Here is a 19,539-nt window from a genome sequence, read left to right as displayed (position 1 = left end):
GCCCATGCATGTGGCCAAAAAAGAGGAAATGCATCATTAAAAAGTAACTACCAATTTACATGTATATGCACCAAATTTATGATTGCTGTTCTTCAGTTGCTAAGTCATGTACTACTCTTCATGACCCCATAGATCAAAGCACATGAGCCCCCCTCACCCCCATCCTCTACTATCTCCCAGAGTTTGCCCAAATGCATGTCACTGACACTATCTAACACAGTGATGGCTAACCTTTTTGGCGCCAAGTACTGAAAGAGCACACAAAAGTGTGTGAAAGCGGGTGTACGCGCATACCCATAATGCAATGTGTGCATGCCTCTGTGCCTCCACCCCCTGTGCATGCACATATGACACCCCCGCATGCACCCCCCACATGCATGCATGACCTCCAATGTGTGCCCCACCTCCTGCACATGCGCATATGCCCCCCCTTGTGCAAGAGCAGCAGAGACCAAGAACCAGCTGTCTGGCAAGAAGTGCACTCACATACATGGTGTAACTGAGCTGGGATGATGGCTAGCATGCCTGCAGAGAGGGCTCTTCATGCCACCTGTGACACACAGGTCTAACATCTCATCCCTTCCCCTTTTGCCTTCAATAATTTTATGGTATACATTTTCAAATACACACAATAATATAGAAATGCATTTTAGTCCAGCAATGAACCGTGCAAGTAATAACTGACTTGCTTTCTGAGTTAAGCCTGCAGATACTGAATACTCAACTTCAACTCAATGTCCTCCTTTAATCCTTTTTGGATTGGATTGGATTGGATTGGATAGACCTTCAGAGAGGACATCTTTTAGTCTAGGACCAACCTTTGTAAAGGCCAGTATCAGACCATCCTAGTTTAGTCATAGATATGAGCCATTTTTCTCAGAGCTTGATGCTATTCAACTTTATAAAGCATATTGGAGAGGGCTGTAAAGCACTGTGAAGTGGTACATAAGTCTAAAAGCCATTGCTATACTATATTCTGTTTCTGAGAACAAGTTAATAAAATTTTATTTTACACTTTGCTGGTTTGCCCAAATGATCAATCTATAATCTAAGTTAAAAGAAAATGGCTAGGTCCTTTGGAAGGAAAAAACATTTGTCAGGCCTGGAAGCCATCTTTTGCATTGGGCCTTCAGGCCTGCCACATTTAATGCTGTGGGAAAATGGGATGTGGGATTATATGGAGTATGGGAGATATATAGCCAAAATAACATTCCTTTCTTAGAGAGTCAAGGATATCGTGCCCTGCACCTTGAGTTGTGTGACTGGGAGGCATCTCCAGTTGGGATGTGGCCTGATTGGATCATGTGATGGACATGTGGGTGCAGGGGAAGGGACTTGAACTTTCATTTGGGTGGGGAAAACCTGGCAGCTTTCAGATTTAGGTATTCACAGATGTGCCAATATGACATCTTTAATAAAATGCAACTTTGAAGAAACTGAAGCCTCGGCGTCTTCTTTCATTGGGGGTGTTACTTGGGACCAGGACAGCATTTTTATCTCCATGAATAAGATTTCATTGTCCTGTAAACTGTTCATTTATTCTATATTTATTAATGCAGTTATTTTATTGAATTTGTAAGGTTGCCTAATTATCAAACTACTCAAGGTGGGATACAAGACAAATTAAAACTACCATATAGAAAAAGGACCAAATGGTGAACAACCATCCAGAGAATACAAAATTAAAACAGCCATAGCATGCTAGTGGGTTCACAAATGGCCCTGGGCCTGCTAAGAGAGCTAGATCTTTATTAAGCATTAAATATTAAAGAATGAAAAAAATCAGTGTTGAGTATGCAGCATCAAGCAGAAAGATATTCAAAGTGTATGTATACCTGGAAGGAAAAACTGAAACTTTCTTTCAACAATGAAGGGAAATCAAGCCAAAAGTAGTAGGAGGTTTTACCATTAAAATATTCACTCCCCCCGAAAAAAATCTCTAAAAAGAAAGTTACAAACCTTTTAACTTTTACTTTTTTAGCTTTATTTTTAAAGTTTCCTTAAGACATATGTGCTAGTCATTCCCAACTAGGGGGTGGTGCTCATCTCTGTTTCAAAGCCGAAGGGCCAGCATTGTCCAAAGACATCTCTGTGGTCATGTGGCTGGCATGACTAAACGCCAAAGGCACATGGAACGCTGTTACCCTCCCACCAAAGCTTTTTTTCTTCTTGCATTTTTACATGCTTTCAAACTGCTAAGTTGGCAGAATCTGGAACAAGTAATGGGAGCTCATTCCATTGTGTGACACTAGGGATTCAAACCATCGAATTGCTGACCGTTTGATCGACAAAGTTCAGCGTTTTAGCCACTGAGCCACTTAATTTATATTACTACTGAACTTGAATATTGGGACGTCAGGTGCTATGCAATAGATTACTCAAAAGCAACTGATAAACAGATAAGCCATTCTACTTAAAATTCAACCAAATAATAATAAGCAACCAGAAGCTCATATTCATACTCCTTTCCACAACATGGAAATATTTCTTTCCACATGGAAACTCCAATTATTGTGGCCCTGAGGCCCAAGGAAAAAGCCAAGATTTTTCTAAAAGCCAACAGGATTGGGACCAGCCATATATCGAATGTAACCCCATTTATAAAACAGTAAACAAAAGAACATGACGATAACAGTAACTAAAAAGACAGCTAATTCCAGCAGTAAATAAATAAAAGGGGCAATAGGGAAGGAAGGAAGGAAGGTTTGACATTTTATATGTCATCGAAAGGCACTGAGGGCCAACTCTACAAAAACAGCTATCATCAAATCAGTCTTGAATACTGTTCTTTCTCTACTTCCACTTTATTTGCCTTGTCGTCAGTCAAGAAGCAAACTACAGTGCAGGAAATAGCCTGAATCTCTCCTGTTGATTGTTTCCTTTCAGAGGATGCCAGCTCCACAACAAGCTACAAAAGTAGATAGAATCAGCAACAGAATGGAAATCCTATATGTAAAAAGTGAACAGTTTGCATCTCAGCATATTAGCCTGATGACATCCTTGCAAACTTGCAGCCAATTACAACCGAGAAATATAACTACAGTATTTTGTGCAAGATGAACGTTGTACATTATCAGCAATGAACTGTTAGCTAAACTTTAATTAACATAGTTTAACTTGAAGCTGGTGAAGCCTGAAAAAATAATCCATTTGGATGGTGGCGCTTACTCTACATTTAAAATTTAAGCCAGGTTTCAGATTAGAAAGTATAATTTAACTATAATTATGTGAGGTTTACATTTTGCTTATTACTGAATATCAAGAATGTGATTTTCCAAGAATGAGTAACAAAAAGTTTAATAATGAGCTCATTATTCTTGTAAATAAAAAAAATTAAGTTATGATCAAGATATTACGATAGTACATTTAGTCCACTATGTACAGATTTCAGATATTCAAGAGACAAGCTGTAGTTGTGTTCCTACCACATATGTAACTAAACTGAATAAGCGCCCATATACACAGTGAACTTTGTATATATTCAACAAATTGAGAATACAGGCCTATGTACACAAAATAGAACTGCACAACATTTTAATATGGTAGCATTAATATAGTAATGTTAGCCAAATGTCATTGCATTTGTATAATATATTCTTCAACATACAACTAAGATTGGTTCTTGTTAATAAGAATAACAATAATGTGATTAAGAAGAAAGGGTACATATCAAGGAACACAAAATGTTGATTACAGAAGTCCACCAAAGAATAATCAATACATTGACATTTAGCTCATGGTATTTTGCAACACAATTGTAATGGTATGTGGGAATGACCTTGAAGATGGGGAAATCATCATGTAAAAGATACCTCAGTCCATAGAAGGAAGAGGTGGTAGTGCAAGAAGTAGGGACCTTCTCTAGTTTTCCAAAGAGTAGAAGAAGATGAGGGAAAAATACTTTCAGACTTGCAAAATTCTATATCCATATGATAGTCCTGTTTTTGGAAGTGATTATATTTTTAATCTGTCTCCTTCAGTCTGATAAGGAATTCTGATGGGTGCAATCCAAAGCATTTGGAGGGCATCAGGTTGGGAACACTGTTTTATTCTGTTCCATCTGAAGTTTTGGACAAAACAAGAAGAGGTTGCAATGGCTTCAGTAGAGTATGACTCCAAGTATCACTGGAATTTTTCTATCTTCTGCCTGAATAAGGCCAGATGACTCTTCTGGCATTCTTTTTCTCCTGGCTCCTAATTAAATAAAACAGCCAGTTCCAAGAGGGGCATGGCTCATGAGACCTTAAAGACAATAAAAACTGCAGTAAGAGTGCAAAATCATTCAACGAGGCACATCTTTGTCTTCCTCCTAAAAAAATATAAGCTTCAGCTATATGAATCAAAGTGCATTACTTGAGGCCCTAGGACAACCCTTAACACCCCTTAAAGAGTATCCAACAAATTGTACTTTTTAATATGCTAGAATGGGAAGAAATAATAAATACATGGTACATAGCAACATTGATTAATCTGAAATAAGTTAAAAGACAAATTAAAACAAATCTAGTTGGAGGCTTGGCGCCACCCATATCTTTCTCATAATTCCATATTTGTTTTGAAGTGCAGCCTCTGGCATGCCTCCAAAAGTCAAATGCAACTTTCAACCTAAACTTGCTCTGAAATAGAGCTAACAAAATGGAAATAAAAGTTTGCATCCACATTGACTCACATTTCACTGGAATTCCTTAAAATAATCTCCCATAGCATCTTTTCCCAATTTGGCATTCTATTTCAGCATACTAAATAAGAATTCTGGATGTTTCAGCCCCAACAATATTTGAAGGATGCCTGTCTGGGGAAAATTGTCCTACAAAATTCCATCAACATTCCAAAGTATATGTCACCCCAGTACTTTTCTGAATTCAAATATGGTACCACTCAAATTCCCACTTTGGTCCAATTACCTGCAATAATTGAAAACTCTAAGAAACAAAATCTTTAGCCATCCTCGGTGTATGGTACTTTAAAATAATTTCTTATGCAACCATCTGCCTTGAGTACATTCAATGTCTTTTGTTATTCTACACCAAAAGCATTCCAGCAGCAGTTTTCCAACTAGTGTATCTAAGATGCATTTAAGGTCAGGCTCCAAATAGAGATCTGGTTTCATGTTCTTAATGACTTTGAAGATGTGGGGAAGGAGGAAACAAGTGTATCTTGGACAGCTTTTCTCTCTTAAAGCAAAATTTATATCAGGATGGTGCACACAAATTCTCCTAACAAAGAAAAGGCAAAAGAGATAGAGATCAAAAGGTAAACTGATTTTGAGGCTAAACTAATTAAAAACCATCTTAATTTGATGTAATTTTAATTTAGAGTTAGTTTGGTGTTGTGGTTAAGGGGTTGGCCTAGAAACCAGGACACTGTGAGTTCCAGTCACACTTTAGTCATGAAAGCTGGGTGAGTGATTTTGGGCCATTCTCTCAGCCCAACCAGGGTTCTTGTTCTGGGGAAAATAAGTGAAGGGAAAAAAATTAGATACATTCACCATCTTGAGTTACTTGTGATAAAGTAACTAAAAGTGACAAAGGTGAGGTTTTACTTTAAAAAAAATTATGGAACTGCCAGCACATTTTCCTTACAGATTGTTCAACTTCCCCGTGAAAAAATATTGAAGATGGGTTCAGGTATTATATGGAACTACTTTATATCAAAAAACAAATTTAACTCTAAAATGTCCTATATTATTTTCTTCCCAAAGTACTGTATTTTTTGGAGTATAAGATGTACTGGAGTATAAGACGCAGCAATGTTTCAAAGAGGAAAATTTTAAAAAAGTTTTTGCACTCTGCAAACCTCCCAAAAACGGCCCCTTTTTGCGGAAACAGGCCCATTTCCACCCCCCAAAAGGCATGAATAGCCTTTAGGGAACTAGCAGTGCTCCTGGGGGGGGTGTGAGGGGGCCAAAAATGAGCAAAAAAAAGCCAACCATTTCCCCATAATGCAATGTGATTTCTATGCACATTGTTTTAACATAAACATTTTATGCAAATAATGAACAGCTTATTTAAATTACGAAACCCACGGGCACTGACTTAGAATTGTATCCTGGTTCATCTTTGGAAGCATAACATGGATAATTGATTTCCTCCTCATCCCTATTAAAATGTGAGATTTGTAACTGGAAAGCCCTTGCTTGATGCAACATTTGTAGCTGAATTTTGAGGAGTAAATCTCTTCTACATAAAAGATGGTAATGATCAAAAAAGACATTGTTCCCCTTTAACATATTTTTTCCAAAAATGAAAGTTCTATGCAATATGTTACAACTTTTCAAGAAACCAGATCTACAGAATTGGGCCAAATTGCATATACTTCCTTCCTTTGGGAAATTCTGCATTGATATTTTTAGGTAACCCACTTGCTAAATTGTTGCCTCTTTTGTGATATTATTTCTGATTTAGACACACTTAATTTTTTCCAAATATTTCCCTTTCCTTCCTCTTTTTCATCAAGGATGTATAGATTATTAGTAGCGGTATAAAAACCCCACAGCTTTAGCTGTCTTTTCTAGTAATCTTTTTGTGCTTACAACTCCAATGAAATCAAGAGGGAGATTTTGACTTGATTCCTACATAGACCTGGGGGAGTGGGTGAGCTAGATCTGGGAGATTGTCAATGCCTTTTTTTGGGACAGAGTATCAGCAAGCCTGCTTGAAGGAGGTTGTGGTATTCCCCCCTACTTATGAAGTTCTCCATGGATCTGGCTAATGTTGACAATGATCATCTAGTCTCAATTTTAAGCAACTGATGTTTTTGCAGCTATAGAGAACAGGATTACAATATATGGATCTCAGTCATGGTTCAAGTCTACAGATGGGCTTCAAAAGGCACTGACACTTTGGTTAATGGATCAGAACATGGATAATACATCCCTGTGGATGCTGTTTCATCTCTCAGTAGCCTTCGATATCTGTGAGGATTGGGCATGGGAGGAATTGATTGGCAGTGGTTGTTTGGCAGAACATTTCCACTTCAGTGGTGGGTTCTTACCGACTCAGACTGCTTCTCCTGAACTGGTAGTGCTTCCTTCAAACAGAGAGAGAACCGGTTCTCTGTTTTTTTTAAGTGGGCCCACCCACCCGCAAGTTATACTTCCCTTTATTCCAGCTTCCAAAGCCCAGTTGATCTAGGGCGGCAAATTGAATTCCGCTCCTCAGATGTTTTCCTTTTTTTCAGAGTAATTTTCTTTCAGATGTGCACGCACGCATGCAAGTGAAGAGAGCGCTCAGCGAACTGGTAGTAAACTGGTTAGGAACCCACCACTTACCCAGTTGTATACCCAAGGCCAGGCCAGATGCTATGGAGGTTTTGCCCTAGTTACCCAGTGCCTGGGGATTACTGAGCTTGCAAGATTCTGCTATGATAGCCTATAGTCCAGAAGTGTCAAAGTCAATTTCATTGAGGGCTGCATCAGGGTTGTGTTTAACCTTAGGGGGCCAGGAGGGCATGGCCAGGAGGTATAGCCATAGCTCCATTTTAGGCTGCGATGGCCTCCTGCAGCCCTCTGTCAGCGAAAATGGAACTCAAGTGGGTGGCACTCTTCCTGGTGCTTAGATCTGGCCCACAGGACCACCCTGGAAACAGCAAAGACCTCCCCAGCTCCGTACAAGTACCCCGGGCTGGTCCTTTGCTGTTTCAAGAGCGGCCCCCTGGGCCAGATCTAAGCATCCCACAGGCCAGATTTGGCCCACAGGCCTTAAGTTTAACACCCCTGCTATAGTCTATCTCAATGATTCTGTTCTTCCGATAGAGACTGTTTCCGGATCTCAGTCTTGCAAGTCTGCTTCTACCTATATACTGTGCATAAGACCCTTCCAAATACTAGCTTGTTGCCTAGGGCATGGAATGTTTCAGTCCTCTTTGCCTTTATTCTTGCCTATTTCCCACAAGGTCATCTCCAAGAATTTTCCCATGTCACACTTTTAGAGACGTCAAAGGGAAGTGTCAGCTCCGATTGCCTGATGCATTTTCAAAAAATGGCCTGAAGATCTACTAAATTGAAGAAGGCAAAGTAAAAAGGGATCAAACTGAGCCTAAATTGCACTGATTGATCACTGGGACATCTGGGATTAAGCTATACATTTTATTTTATTTTTCTGTAAATCCAGGTAATTGTAGAGCTATCAAAGTAAGTTGCAAAAATCAAGATGGCACACTGAAGTACAGAAAGCTTTAGCTCTTTGCTGCCCCCTAGTGGTTGTTTGTATTTTCTAGCCCTAATCTGGCAGCACTGCGTTCGGAATACAAAAAGGAAATAAAATATATGTATATATAGTTCAAAGAATCCATTATTGTCTCTTCTCTTTCTATGGAATTCTTTGGTTTTGCTTCATATATTAATATGTTCATGATCACATTTATAAAAAGAGATGAAAAAGCAGTGAATATAGGTGATCCTGAATTTCACAGTAACAATTATATTTCTTACATCCCTTGTGGGACTGGGAATGGCTGGGATTGGGTACATATAGTAAGACTGGAACCAAGAAGTGGTTACTATTAGACATTATTTTTTTCCAGTCAAATCCATTTGTATGTCAAGATCTTAGCAATGTGGTTTATAGGAAAAGAAGCCAAAATAAATATATATTACTGAATTGCGCAGTTGCAACAGATCTAGGATTGCCCCCTCCCCAAGCTCCATCTATGTGTCAAGCAGCCTGAAGTTATGTGTTATGGATAGAATTGTAATAAAGTGGGTCAATTTGAACTAGATCAGCACATTGATCTATTGCTTGGGGCTGACACTAGCCCAAAGTGACCCAGCTCGCTTTGTGTATCAGGACTAGAACTCACAGTCTTCTGGTTTCTGGTGCTTTAACCATTACAACAAATTGGCTTGTGGCACAATATAATTAAGTATTATTCATTATTGTGTTAAGGATTGTTTAAACCTGTCAAACTCATGGCCTGCGGGCCAGATGCGTCACCTGTTGGCCACGCCCACCCCCGGGTTAGCAAGGGGCGGGAAGTTGCGATATGTCACGTAGCAACATGTCATCGTGAGTTTGGCACCCCTGGTTTAAACCATTGTTGTGGCTATGGACTGCGTGCTGTTTAGTGTCTTAGAATTCATACTAACAAATAAATAATCAAACTTAGTTTTGGGAGTCAAACTGAAATTAAAACTACAGAGATAACTATCTCTGTCTTATGTGTTTAATTTGTATGTCCTCCCTTCCTTTTGAACTGTAAGCCGCGCTGAGTCCCCCCAGGGAAAAGGGCGGCATATAAATAAAACTACCTACCTACCTACCTACCTCTACCAAATGTCAAATGTATGGGGAAAGCATTAGATAGAGAGTATTTATTTGCAATTTAGACACATCTTTGTGAATGGAGTAGAGCTGAATGTTGAGGGTTGAGAGAGAGCTTACTGATCCTTTCTGTAAAATAAATTGGATGCTCAGCCACACTAGGTAGCTAATACACAAAATAGTGTCATGCAACCCCCTTAGACTGAAAGACAGGTCAATGATGACATGGAACAAATTATAAGATTATGAATCTTCCCACTGAGTGCAGTTTACACAATTAAACAAATTGCCTGAGTATGCAAGAGGCATTGAAACATGAATTAACATGACCTTATTATACTGGGTGGCTTTGAACAACATGCTAAGTGAAGGCTTATAGTTTAGCATGTTGTATGAATATAGCCTTTGTGTCTGCCCTTTGACAGGCAACCAAAACCATGAGCACTAATGCCGCCTTTATTGTAAGGTTACAGGAACATAATTTTGCAAATCTAAAAGCATTTCCCCCATCCCTGTCTTTGCTTTCCAGAGAACTTAGGGAAGGTCCCCTCTGATACACTATTCATTCCAATCAGTGGTGGGTTCCTACCAGTTCAGCCGAACTGATAGTGGTTTGGCAGCCTAGGTCGCTGGAACCGGCAGTGACCCAGGCCTGCACCCTCCCGAACTGGTTCTCTGAGCGGTACTATAGGTGCCGCCATTTTGTTTTTTGCTTCTGCTCATGCGCAGAACAATTTTTATTGCACTGTACATGCATGCACAGTGCGCATCAAGTGCGTGCAAAGCCTGCAGGCACAACACAGCCATGATCAAACCAGCAGTGGTGCCTGCGGAACCCACCTGATTCCAATCCATCCATTGGATCTAGACTTATCATATGGTTGTCTAGACTGTGGATCTTCCTCCTGTCTCCCAAGGTTATTCTCACATCCTTGTGAGAATCACATATCACAATCCCACATTGTGAACAGAACAATCATTGATGTCCCAACTGCAAAGATCATTGGGTTGAAGGGCCAATTCGGATTTGGTTATTGAATCCAATACTTTTTTTTCTCCCGTCTCCACTATGAAGTGTAATCTAAACAGTTACACTAATTTGTTTTTGGCATGGTCCTTTAATGCCTTACAAAACAATGGAGAGAGAAGAGACAAATCCACAAGGAAGCTTTAGTAGAATAGACATTAGTACAATTGGAATGGAGCAGGATCAGATTTGTCCATGTCATCCCAAATAAATCAAACACTGTTTCTAGTTACCCCAGTCTGTCTCATTAACTAGTTCCAATGCACACCTAAAGTAAATATATATTGCTACAACTCTAGGCACTGGGAACTGAGGATTTCTGAAGCCAGATTATTTGAAAGCAGCGTAGGTATACTTACCCTTAGTTAAAAGCACTGAATCTCTGGATCAAAATGCTTTAACATTTGGTGGGGGGAGAGAGGTTGCTTTTTTAAAAAAAGTTGGCTTCTTTTTCTGTGTCAAAGGCCCTCTATCTCATGACATCAGCATCTCTATTTGTAGCACTCAAGAGTTCTGCTTCAGCATCATAGTTAGCCAGCTGGAAGTTCAGACAAAGACCATTTTAGGACAGATTCTAGAGCATTTTACCTTGAAGCACTACAAAATACAAACAGATATACTCACTCCCCCTTCCTTCTATCCATTTACCCATATATAAGGTAAAGGTATAGGTTCCCTTCGCACATATGCACTAGTTGTTCCCGACTCTAGGGGGCAGTGCTCATCTCGATTTCAAATCCTAAGAGCCAGCGCTGTCCAAAGATGTCTCCATGGTCATGTGGCCGGTATGACTAAATGGCAAAGGCACACAGAACGCTGTTAGCTTCCCACCAAAGGTGATCCCTATTTTTATACTTGCATTTTTACATGCTAGGTTGGCAGAAGCTGGGAAAAGTAACAGGAGCTCACTCCATTACATGGCACTAGGGATTCGAACCGCCGAGCTGCCAGCTTTTCTGATCGACAAGCTCGGGGTCTTAGCCACTGAGCCACCACGTCCCTTTATAGCATTCCATATATACGCACACACAATGATCTCATTTCATTGCCCATTAAACTTGGTCCCTTACTTTTGGGGCTCCCCTTTTTAGCATTTCTTTCCTTTCTTTTTCTTCTGCCAATATAGGAGAATATTTGTAGCTTAGTGTTGAAAGGCTGCATTGATGATGTCACCTTCTTTGGGCAATGAAATGTCTGCAAGAAAACAAATAAGCTCAGAAAGCATCAAGGAGACCCCTCTTTTCTGTTTCTTCTTCTTCTTCTCCTTCTCCTTCTCCTTCTCCTTCTCCTTCTCCTTCTCCTTCTCCTTCTCCTTCTCCTTCTCCTCCTCCTCCTCCTCCTCCTTCTTCTTCTTTCATCATCCATGTTCCCTTTAATCACTGCCCCAGTTTCTCTTCTCTCTTCTTCATCATGTTGTGGCTCATATCACAGTACACAATGTATTCATCATAGGATGAAGTCCTTCATCTACTGCATAAGGCTCTGTCCATAATGAATGGAGAAAAGGCCAAGGAAAGGAATTAAGGGGGAATTTAAAGGAAGGTAAGAGAAAGATGGAGACAGAGGAGTAGGTAAAAGGGGAGAGAGAGTGGGGCCATAAATTCCCTTCTAATTCCAAATAATTCCGATTACACGGATGAGTAGTTTTCAATCAGAAAGATAATCTCAAAGATAGATGGCAGGATAATTGCTCGTCGGCGCGACGTAAATATTGTGTCGTTTCTATTAATCTCAGCGAATCAGGTGTCAGAGTTGTCACTCATTCATCAAAACAAATTAAAAAAAACATATTAAAAGGAGAGACATGCCAGGAAGAGGGGGGGTTGTGTATCCAACCAACAGTGAGAGAGGCTAGTGCACAGTAATAAATGTTGCTTACATGCTATTTGTATTTTTTTTTTCAGAAAAGCCTGAGGTAAACAGGCTGTAGGTCTTTATTAACCTTCCTGTTGGAATAGACACAGCCACTGCTACAGGTAGAAGAAAGCAAGAAGCACAGGGACACAGAAACAGCCTCGACTGGACAAAGAAAAAGGTGAGAACACAATACAAATAGATACAGTCAAATAGCTTCCAAATCTGGTGGCAATGGCTTTGAGGGGCCTTAGGAAAAATACTTTTGAGTAGGAGATAGTGAAATACATTAAAGGTTAACAAGAGCTGAAAAGCAAGGACAATCCATATTCTACCATAAAACAATCACTTTGGGCTACATTTTCCTGAGTGAAGTGGTGGGGGTATTTCCTCACTTTTTGTGAAATCTGTCTCTTCATTTGAAACAAATGAGTTCCACTCCAAAGTAGAGGTTGGTGTCACTTTGATCCAATTTGGGATTATTTTAAAATGAAAATGGCCACAGATTAATGTGTACATTCATAAAGGCAATATTGTGCCACGTACAAATTGTCTAGGAAATAACAATATTGAAGAAGTGCATTACAAAGAGGAAAACAGAAGAATTATTTCATTTCTCCATATAAATAGCAATTTAGAATGGATAATGGACATATAGTTTGGAGAGGTCTCATATGAAAGTAGAAGTAGCCACACTGCTTTACTATCTGGATTAATTTTGTTGCATGAATATATTGATTTCTCATTGAAAAAATAAAAGAAGAAGCTATGCCTTAGGAGAGGGAAAAGGGAATATTTTAAAAAAAATGGTAGCAGAAATAACTCTGATATTATAATATTGAAATTCTATCTTTGAAACCAGCCAAGAAGGACAATTTGTCTGAAGAGGAAATTGTAGCAAATATACATACTTTTATTTAAATATACAGACAGTATATTATGTATACAGATTTAAGAGATGATTAAAGCAGTAATCCTATATTAAAGGGCAAAAATCAGGTTAAATTCATTGGGCTTTGTTTTTTAGTAGCCATGCCCAGGACTGTACTCTATGGTTACAGTATTACATATCTATAACATGGTAGTAAGACTATGTGTGACTTGCTTAGCTGAATAAACAAATAAGCGAACCGGTATGGTGTGTGATTTAGATATTAGATTAGGACAAGATAAACCCAAGCTCAAATTCAATAACAGCCATGGAACTTGCTGGATGAATTTGGGCTTTTTTTTTCAATCTCCCTCCCTTTCTCAATCCAGCTCATCTCACAAGTTTGTGCAGGTGGAGAAAAATGTAGAAGAAATATATAACTTGATTCGGACTTCTAGACAAAAAGAAAGATATATGTCTAACAAATAAATAAATATAATGAATTTGATTGTGTTTCATGATGATTACTCAGCATTAGCATAGGAATAACAATATTTTTTAAAGTGACATTTATTTAATTTTGAAGATAGTGTCTTATCTGATTAAACATTAGGTTTAGTTTCTAAAGCATTTGGGACAAGAGTGCAGAAAATCCATAAGAGAATTTCATAGCATTTGTCACCATTTACTTAAGAGATTCTAATAATTTCTCAGTTCTGTGATCTAAAAGAATAATAAACACTATTCTGAATATTCAAAATGATAATAGACCACATTAACACATATATAGAGAGAGGGAGGGAGGGAGGGAGGCAGGGTGAGAGAGATGGCAAATAATATTTCATTCCCTTTTTACTGGCAAATTGAAACAGGAAGACAATGACTTTGAGATGTTCCTGACATCAGTTTAGCTGATATAACTTCAAAACCCTACTTGAGCCTTCAGTAATCTTCTGGGGATTTTGGACTACAGGTGCCATTAACTTCATTGATTCTGGACAACAGTCCTAGCTGAAGGTAGCACCCACAGTTAAAACCAAATCTTGCCCCCTCACCCCAGGTTCTATCTTCTGAATTGTCATTGCAAGCTTTCTGGAAGGAATGAAACCTGCCTCAGGTATGCTTCCAACTTATCAACCCTAAGCAACGCAATATCCGCTCGGAGATTTTGGCTGTCACTGGCCTTGGTCTTATCTCATAATCTGGTAGTAGGCCTAGTGAAATGCCCTTTCTTTTTCCCCTTTTTTTCAGATGGAAGTGAACTTATGTACCTGGCATGGGGGGACTGACAGACATGAACTGAAGGGCTGTCAAGGGTCTTCTGAAAAATAGTAGGCTTCTCTGGGTCAGATTTCGGGGTCTAACACTGCAGCTTTCTGTCTGCTGAGCAGCCAGTCTATAGAGCCTTTGATGAGGAGCCAGGGAGCTGTCAGCAAAGGGTTGGCCTCCAAGGCTAAACTTTGTAGGCATAAACACCTGGAAAGGATGTCCCAAGCAACAGAGAATAGCAAGAGTATTGTAAAGGGAGATGCAGCACAAGGTCCCTCCTTCATATCCAAGTGAAAATCAAAACACAAGTGCTGATAAATGAGGGGGAAGAAGCTTTTGGCACCCATATTTGCCTAAAATTCAACTAAAGGAAGTAACCTCATGGGGGGAAAAACATAGACAATTCCAAAGAGGTGTGTTAAATGCCCTAGAGGACTGTTGCCAAATCAATAGCAAACCAGTGCTGAATAAAGGCCAATAAACACTAAAGGGTACGTGGCAGCGGTGGGTTTCTCCTGGCGTTACTGCCTGTTTGGTGCATGCACCATTTGCTTCATTTGCTTGTTTATTTCAGCATCCACCAGATCATAGTTCCCCAGATCATGGTAAACTAGAATAAGGGAGAAGAGTTGTCTTAATATAGCACAGTATGTGAAGTTAGCCATTGTAGCTTATGAAGTATGCTTTCAACTTAGTTTAGATCAGTGATGGCTAACCCTTTTTGGCTTGTGTGCCAAAAGCAGGGGGAAGCCTCCTGAAGGCTCTGGGGGGCAAAAAATGGTCCTATGAGAAAACCAGAAGTCTGTTCCCAAACTTCCATTTGCCCGTAGGGCCGGTTTTTCATGCTCCGGAGCCTTCGAGGAAGCCTCTGGAGAGCGAAAAACTGCCTCAAAAGAAGGCCGAAGTCAGCTAGCCAGCACATGCATGTGTGCTGGAGCTGACAGGGCAACGCCTCCTGTGCCCTAACAAATGCCACCTGTGGCACGCGTGCCATAGGTTTGCCATCATGGGCTTAGATTATGTGTGAATCAGACCACTATTAATTATTCAATAAATCCTGGTTAAAATGACATAAGTGAATGAGTAAATCAATCACAGTATGTTACGCTCTGTAACTTGAGAGCTGGGTCCTATATTTTTGCAGCTACGCTGCTTTATTGTGTAAAAATATGCTCTTAATATTTGATTCAAGTTGGAAGATCCAATTTGTTGATAAAAATCAGGGAATAGAAATTATCAAAGAGGAAGTTATTCTTCAAGGACAGGAAAGGAGTGAAGAAAATGCCCTGGTATCTGCTCATGTGCCCCTCATGTGATCTGGACCTGCATTAATGCTACACAAGGTCCTAATTCTTCAGTTTACAGCCTCCTCTACTTCTTGATTGTATCAGATCTTTGCCATTTACATCCATCTTAGATTGCTGCAATCAGAATAATGATGGTCTGGGTCGCTGGAACTGGCAGTGACCCAGGCCTGCCATGCCCCCGAACCGGTTTCCCGGTCACCACCATTGGTGGCACCATTTTGTTTTTCACTTCTGCACATGTGCAGAACAATTTTAATTGTATTGTGCATGCGTGCAAAGCATGCATAAGAGCGAACCGGCAGTAGTGCCTGCCGGAATCCACCCCTGCACTGAACACAATTTATTCAAAGAAGGTTGGATGTTTGACAAAAACACATAAACCTCTGTGACTTCCGGGAAAGCTCTTGATTAGATCATCTTGCGAATTCTGCTGAAGTATTTGAAATGTGGTTGTTGTTCACTTCCTCCCCACCCCCAGCTATTCCTCTTTTCCATCTTTTCATTTTGTACTTTTTTCCTCCACTTCATCAAACATCTCGGCTTGACAACAGTGTTTACATTTTTCCTCCACCATAGATTGCCCTCGTTTTATCCAAACAGTGCAATTTTATTTCTTCCTCATTTTTAATCTACTCAAGGCCATCTGCATTATTGCTATTTCCTCACTCACTTGTGTTGGGAACACTCCCAATTAAGTATGTCTGCAGATTTAATTAATGGACTGTTTACCTCCTCTTCTAGAGCACTAATGAAGAGGATTAATCACACTAGACCTAACATGGATGCTTTCTCCTCTTACTGGATTACACTCTGCCCTCCCCCCCAGCCATCTCAATTATTTTTTATAACTAGGAGAACATCAGGAATCTTGCAAATATCCTTTCCATTACCTGTTTGAAGAATTATTTTTCAAGATTGCTATCTTGGGGAAGGTTTCGATCTTCCTAGCAATCCTTTCATCGAGAGACCATTTAATTCTAATAAATTATGTAAACTACACTTCCAGATACAGCATAAAAACATGGTGTTGCTTTCTGTTACTTCATGCACAGACAGACAGACAGACAGACGCACACACACACACACACACACACACGTATGTATATAAAGGAATATTTTGATTTACTGTTTACCCAAAAGTGTCCCATTTGTAATAGTATGGTAGAGTCAAGTGCCCCTAATAATGACCATGACTTTAATAGATATAAAATATATTCTTGATCAACAGTAAAGTAAATCACATGTTTTCATCCCACAAATGATGAGGAAAATATTATTTAAGTATTATCTAAGGCCACATAGTTTTACAGGGCAATCCATCGTGTGAGCTTCTTCATGAAAATAAGTCTTTTGTTGTCTTTTTTTTCTATCTGATTCACTAATTCTTTCATAAGAATCAACATTATGGATCAGGAACCTGGGGCATTGAATTTGCCAAGGACTCCATTTCCTGTCTATATTATTAACTGGCCAAAATCTTTTGCTCTTGTGTATGTTGAATTGAATGTTTTTAATATTTTTTACTGGTTTACTGTTTTTATTGTTTTAAATTTTTTTAAATTTTCTAATTGTAATATATTTTCTGAATTGTAAGCCACCCTAAATTATTGGCTGATATAGGCAGCCATAGAGAATGAATGAATGAATGAATGAATGAGATTGTTTCGATTCCATAGTTCAGCAGCCACTTGAGGTAAAGCAAGAGATTTAACCAAACTGAGACAGTAATTTTTGAATTTCTGCAAAATAGTGTCTTATGTTGAATTTTCCATTCCTGGATTGATGGTTCAGACATTAAACCAAACTCATTCATGTCTGTACGCTAAGAGTAAATGACACAAAAATGACATTGTGGTGCAAATACTATTACATCTTTGCATCTGATGCAAATATATAAGTCACAGCCTTTGCACAAGGACTTTATATGTACATGTTAATTTAAGGCTCTGATTGGCTGTAAGAGAAAGTCTCTCCTGCCCTTGAAACTGGCTAAAAATGTTGCCGAGCTGATCCCAAGTAGAGAAGCAGCCCTGGACTGAAGCTGTTTTTGAAATACAACTGCTCGCAGGCATGATGCTTGCTTCTCAAGACTATTTCCAGAATTGGGGGTGTGGAGGGAACACAAATAAAATGTTTTTCTCTCCCCCTTCTATAAGAATGCTCCTTCCCTGTTGCAATTGCAATGGTAGCTTCCACCTTTGTTTCTCCCAAAATCAAAATTCCATAATGTTTATTTCTGTGGTTAAAAACAAAACAACCCTCCACAACACTCATAACAGCTGCCATGCTTTTTTCTGGCAGCATCAGTGCTCATTTTTTGTTAGCTATGATGTGAACTTCTAGCATTCTGAAGTCTTTATTTTCATAAAATACCATGATAGCTGCAAAGCAGATCATATAGGAGCTGATATGGTTCCACCACAAAATCGCGGAGGACAAAATCGCGCTCGACGAAAGCGCGCATTTGACGTCATCACAGCGCGACGAAAACATCGCGCTGTGATCGAAAAATGTAAAAATAAAGCTAAAACCTTACCCTAACCCCCCCAAACCTAACCCTAAACCTAACTCTAAACCTAACCCTTAACCTAACCCTAAATCTAACCCTAAACCTAACCGTTAACGTAACGCTAAACCTAACGCTAACCCTTAACCTAACGCTAAACCTAACGCTAACGCTCTAAACCTAACCCTAACCCTTAACCTAACCCTACCCCTAACCCTAAACCTAACCCTTACCTTTATGTGAATCGGCTTGGTTTAATTTTAATTTTATTTCAATTTTTAATTTTTTTCGTCGCGCTGTGATGACGTCACATGCGCGCTTTCGTCGAGCGCGATTTTGTCCTCCGCGCTTTTGACGGGTCACGGCTGATATAATGATGGACTTGTTACAGGTACTGTATGTCCAATAATATTTGTTGGGCTAACTACTTCTCATACATCTGTATATGTATACATAATGTATTATACAAATACCACTGATCTACACCAAGCCCTAACAAAGGAGCTAAAACTTACTGGTTTGTCCCTACAATTCCTACCAAAATTGTGGCAACTGCAACCTAGCCAATCCATAAATAAAGCCCCTTCCAAGAAGAATACAATTATGGTATAAGGACGTATATCCATGCGAAACCCTCCCAAAGCGAATGCACAAAACCGCTACTCAGAGCAGCAAGGCTTGAGGCCAGAGCACTTGAGTGTTGACAACTGAACTGACAAAACAAAGCAACATCTGACACCCACATGAAACCTACCTGACTCACCCTCAGGCCAGTCCAAGAACAAAAGGCTCTCCCATTAGCCTATTATTCCTCTTGTCTTTTTCTCTCTCCTGTCTCATCCTTATCAGGCCAATGATGGAATTATCTCTCGGCACTTCTTACGAGGAGGAAGTACCCTCAGATTGCTCTCAACATCCAGAGGAACTCTGCAGCTTTGGTTACAATTATTCTGCTTAAGCAGCAGGTTGATTGTAAAGCATGGTGTTGACAAGTTGTGCAACAGAGTTGTGGGGTCAGATGCCTGGAGATGGCCAGGACTCATTCATGCCTGTGAAATTGAAGTTGTTGTTTCAGTCAAAGTGTGTTTCAAAGCACTTTCATACCATTCTGAAGCTGACTGTGATCATCTTCACAGCAGAAGCCACTGACAACATTTGGGACACACCATAAGCCAATCATTGCTCACCTGCAACTGAACAATAGGTGTGTGTGTGTTTTGTGTGTGTGTGTGTGTGTGTGTGTGTGTGTGTATCTAATAAACATTCCCTCCTGAACTACAGTAGGGCAAACAAAACTAGGAGAAAGAGATAATTTCTTGACACATGAAAACTTTGCCAATACACTCCTGGTTGTTTTATGAAAGTATTTGACAGTGGTTCCAGTAGCTAATCTTAAACTAGATGGTGTTGATGGATTTGTACTTCTTCCTAATGCAGTTGCTAAC

This window comes from Thamnophis elegans, chromosome 1, assembly GCF_009769535.1.
Source record: "Thamnophis elegans isolate rThaEle1 chromosome 1, rThaEle1.pri, whole genome shotgun sequence".
NCBI lineage: Eukaryota > Metazoa > Chordata > Lepidosauria > Squamata > Colubridae > Thamnophis > Thamnophis elegans.
Note: the sequence above shows the minus strand (reverse complement) of the source record.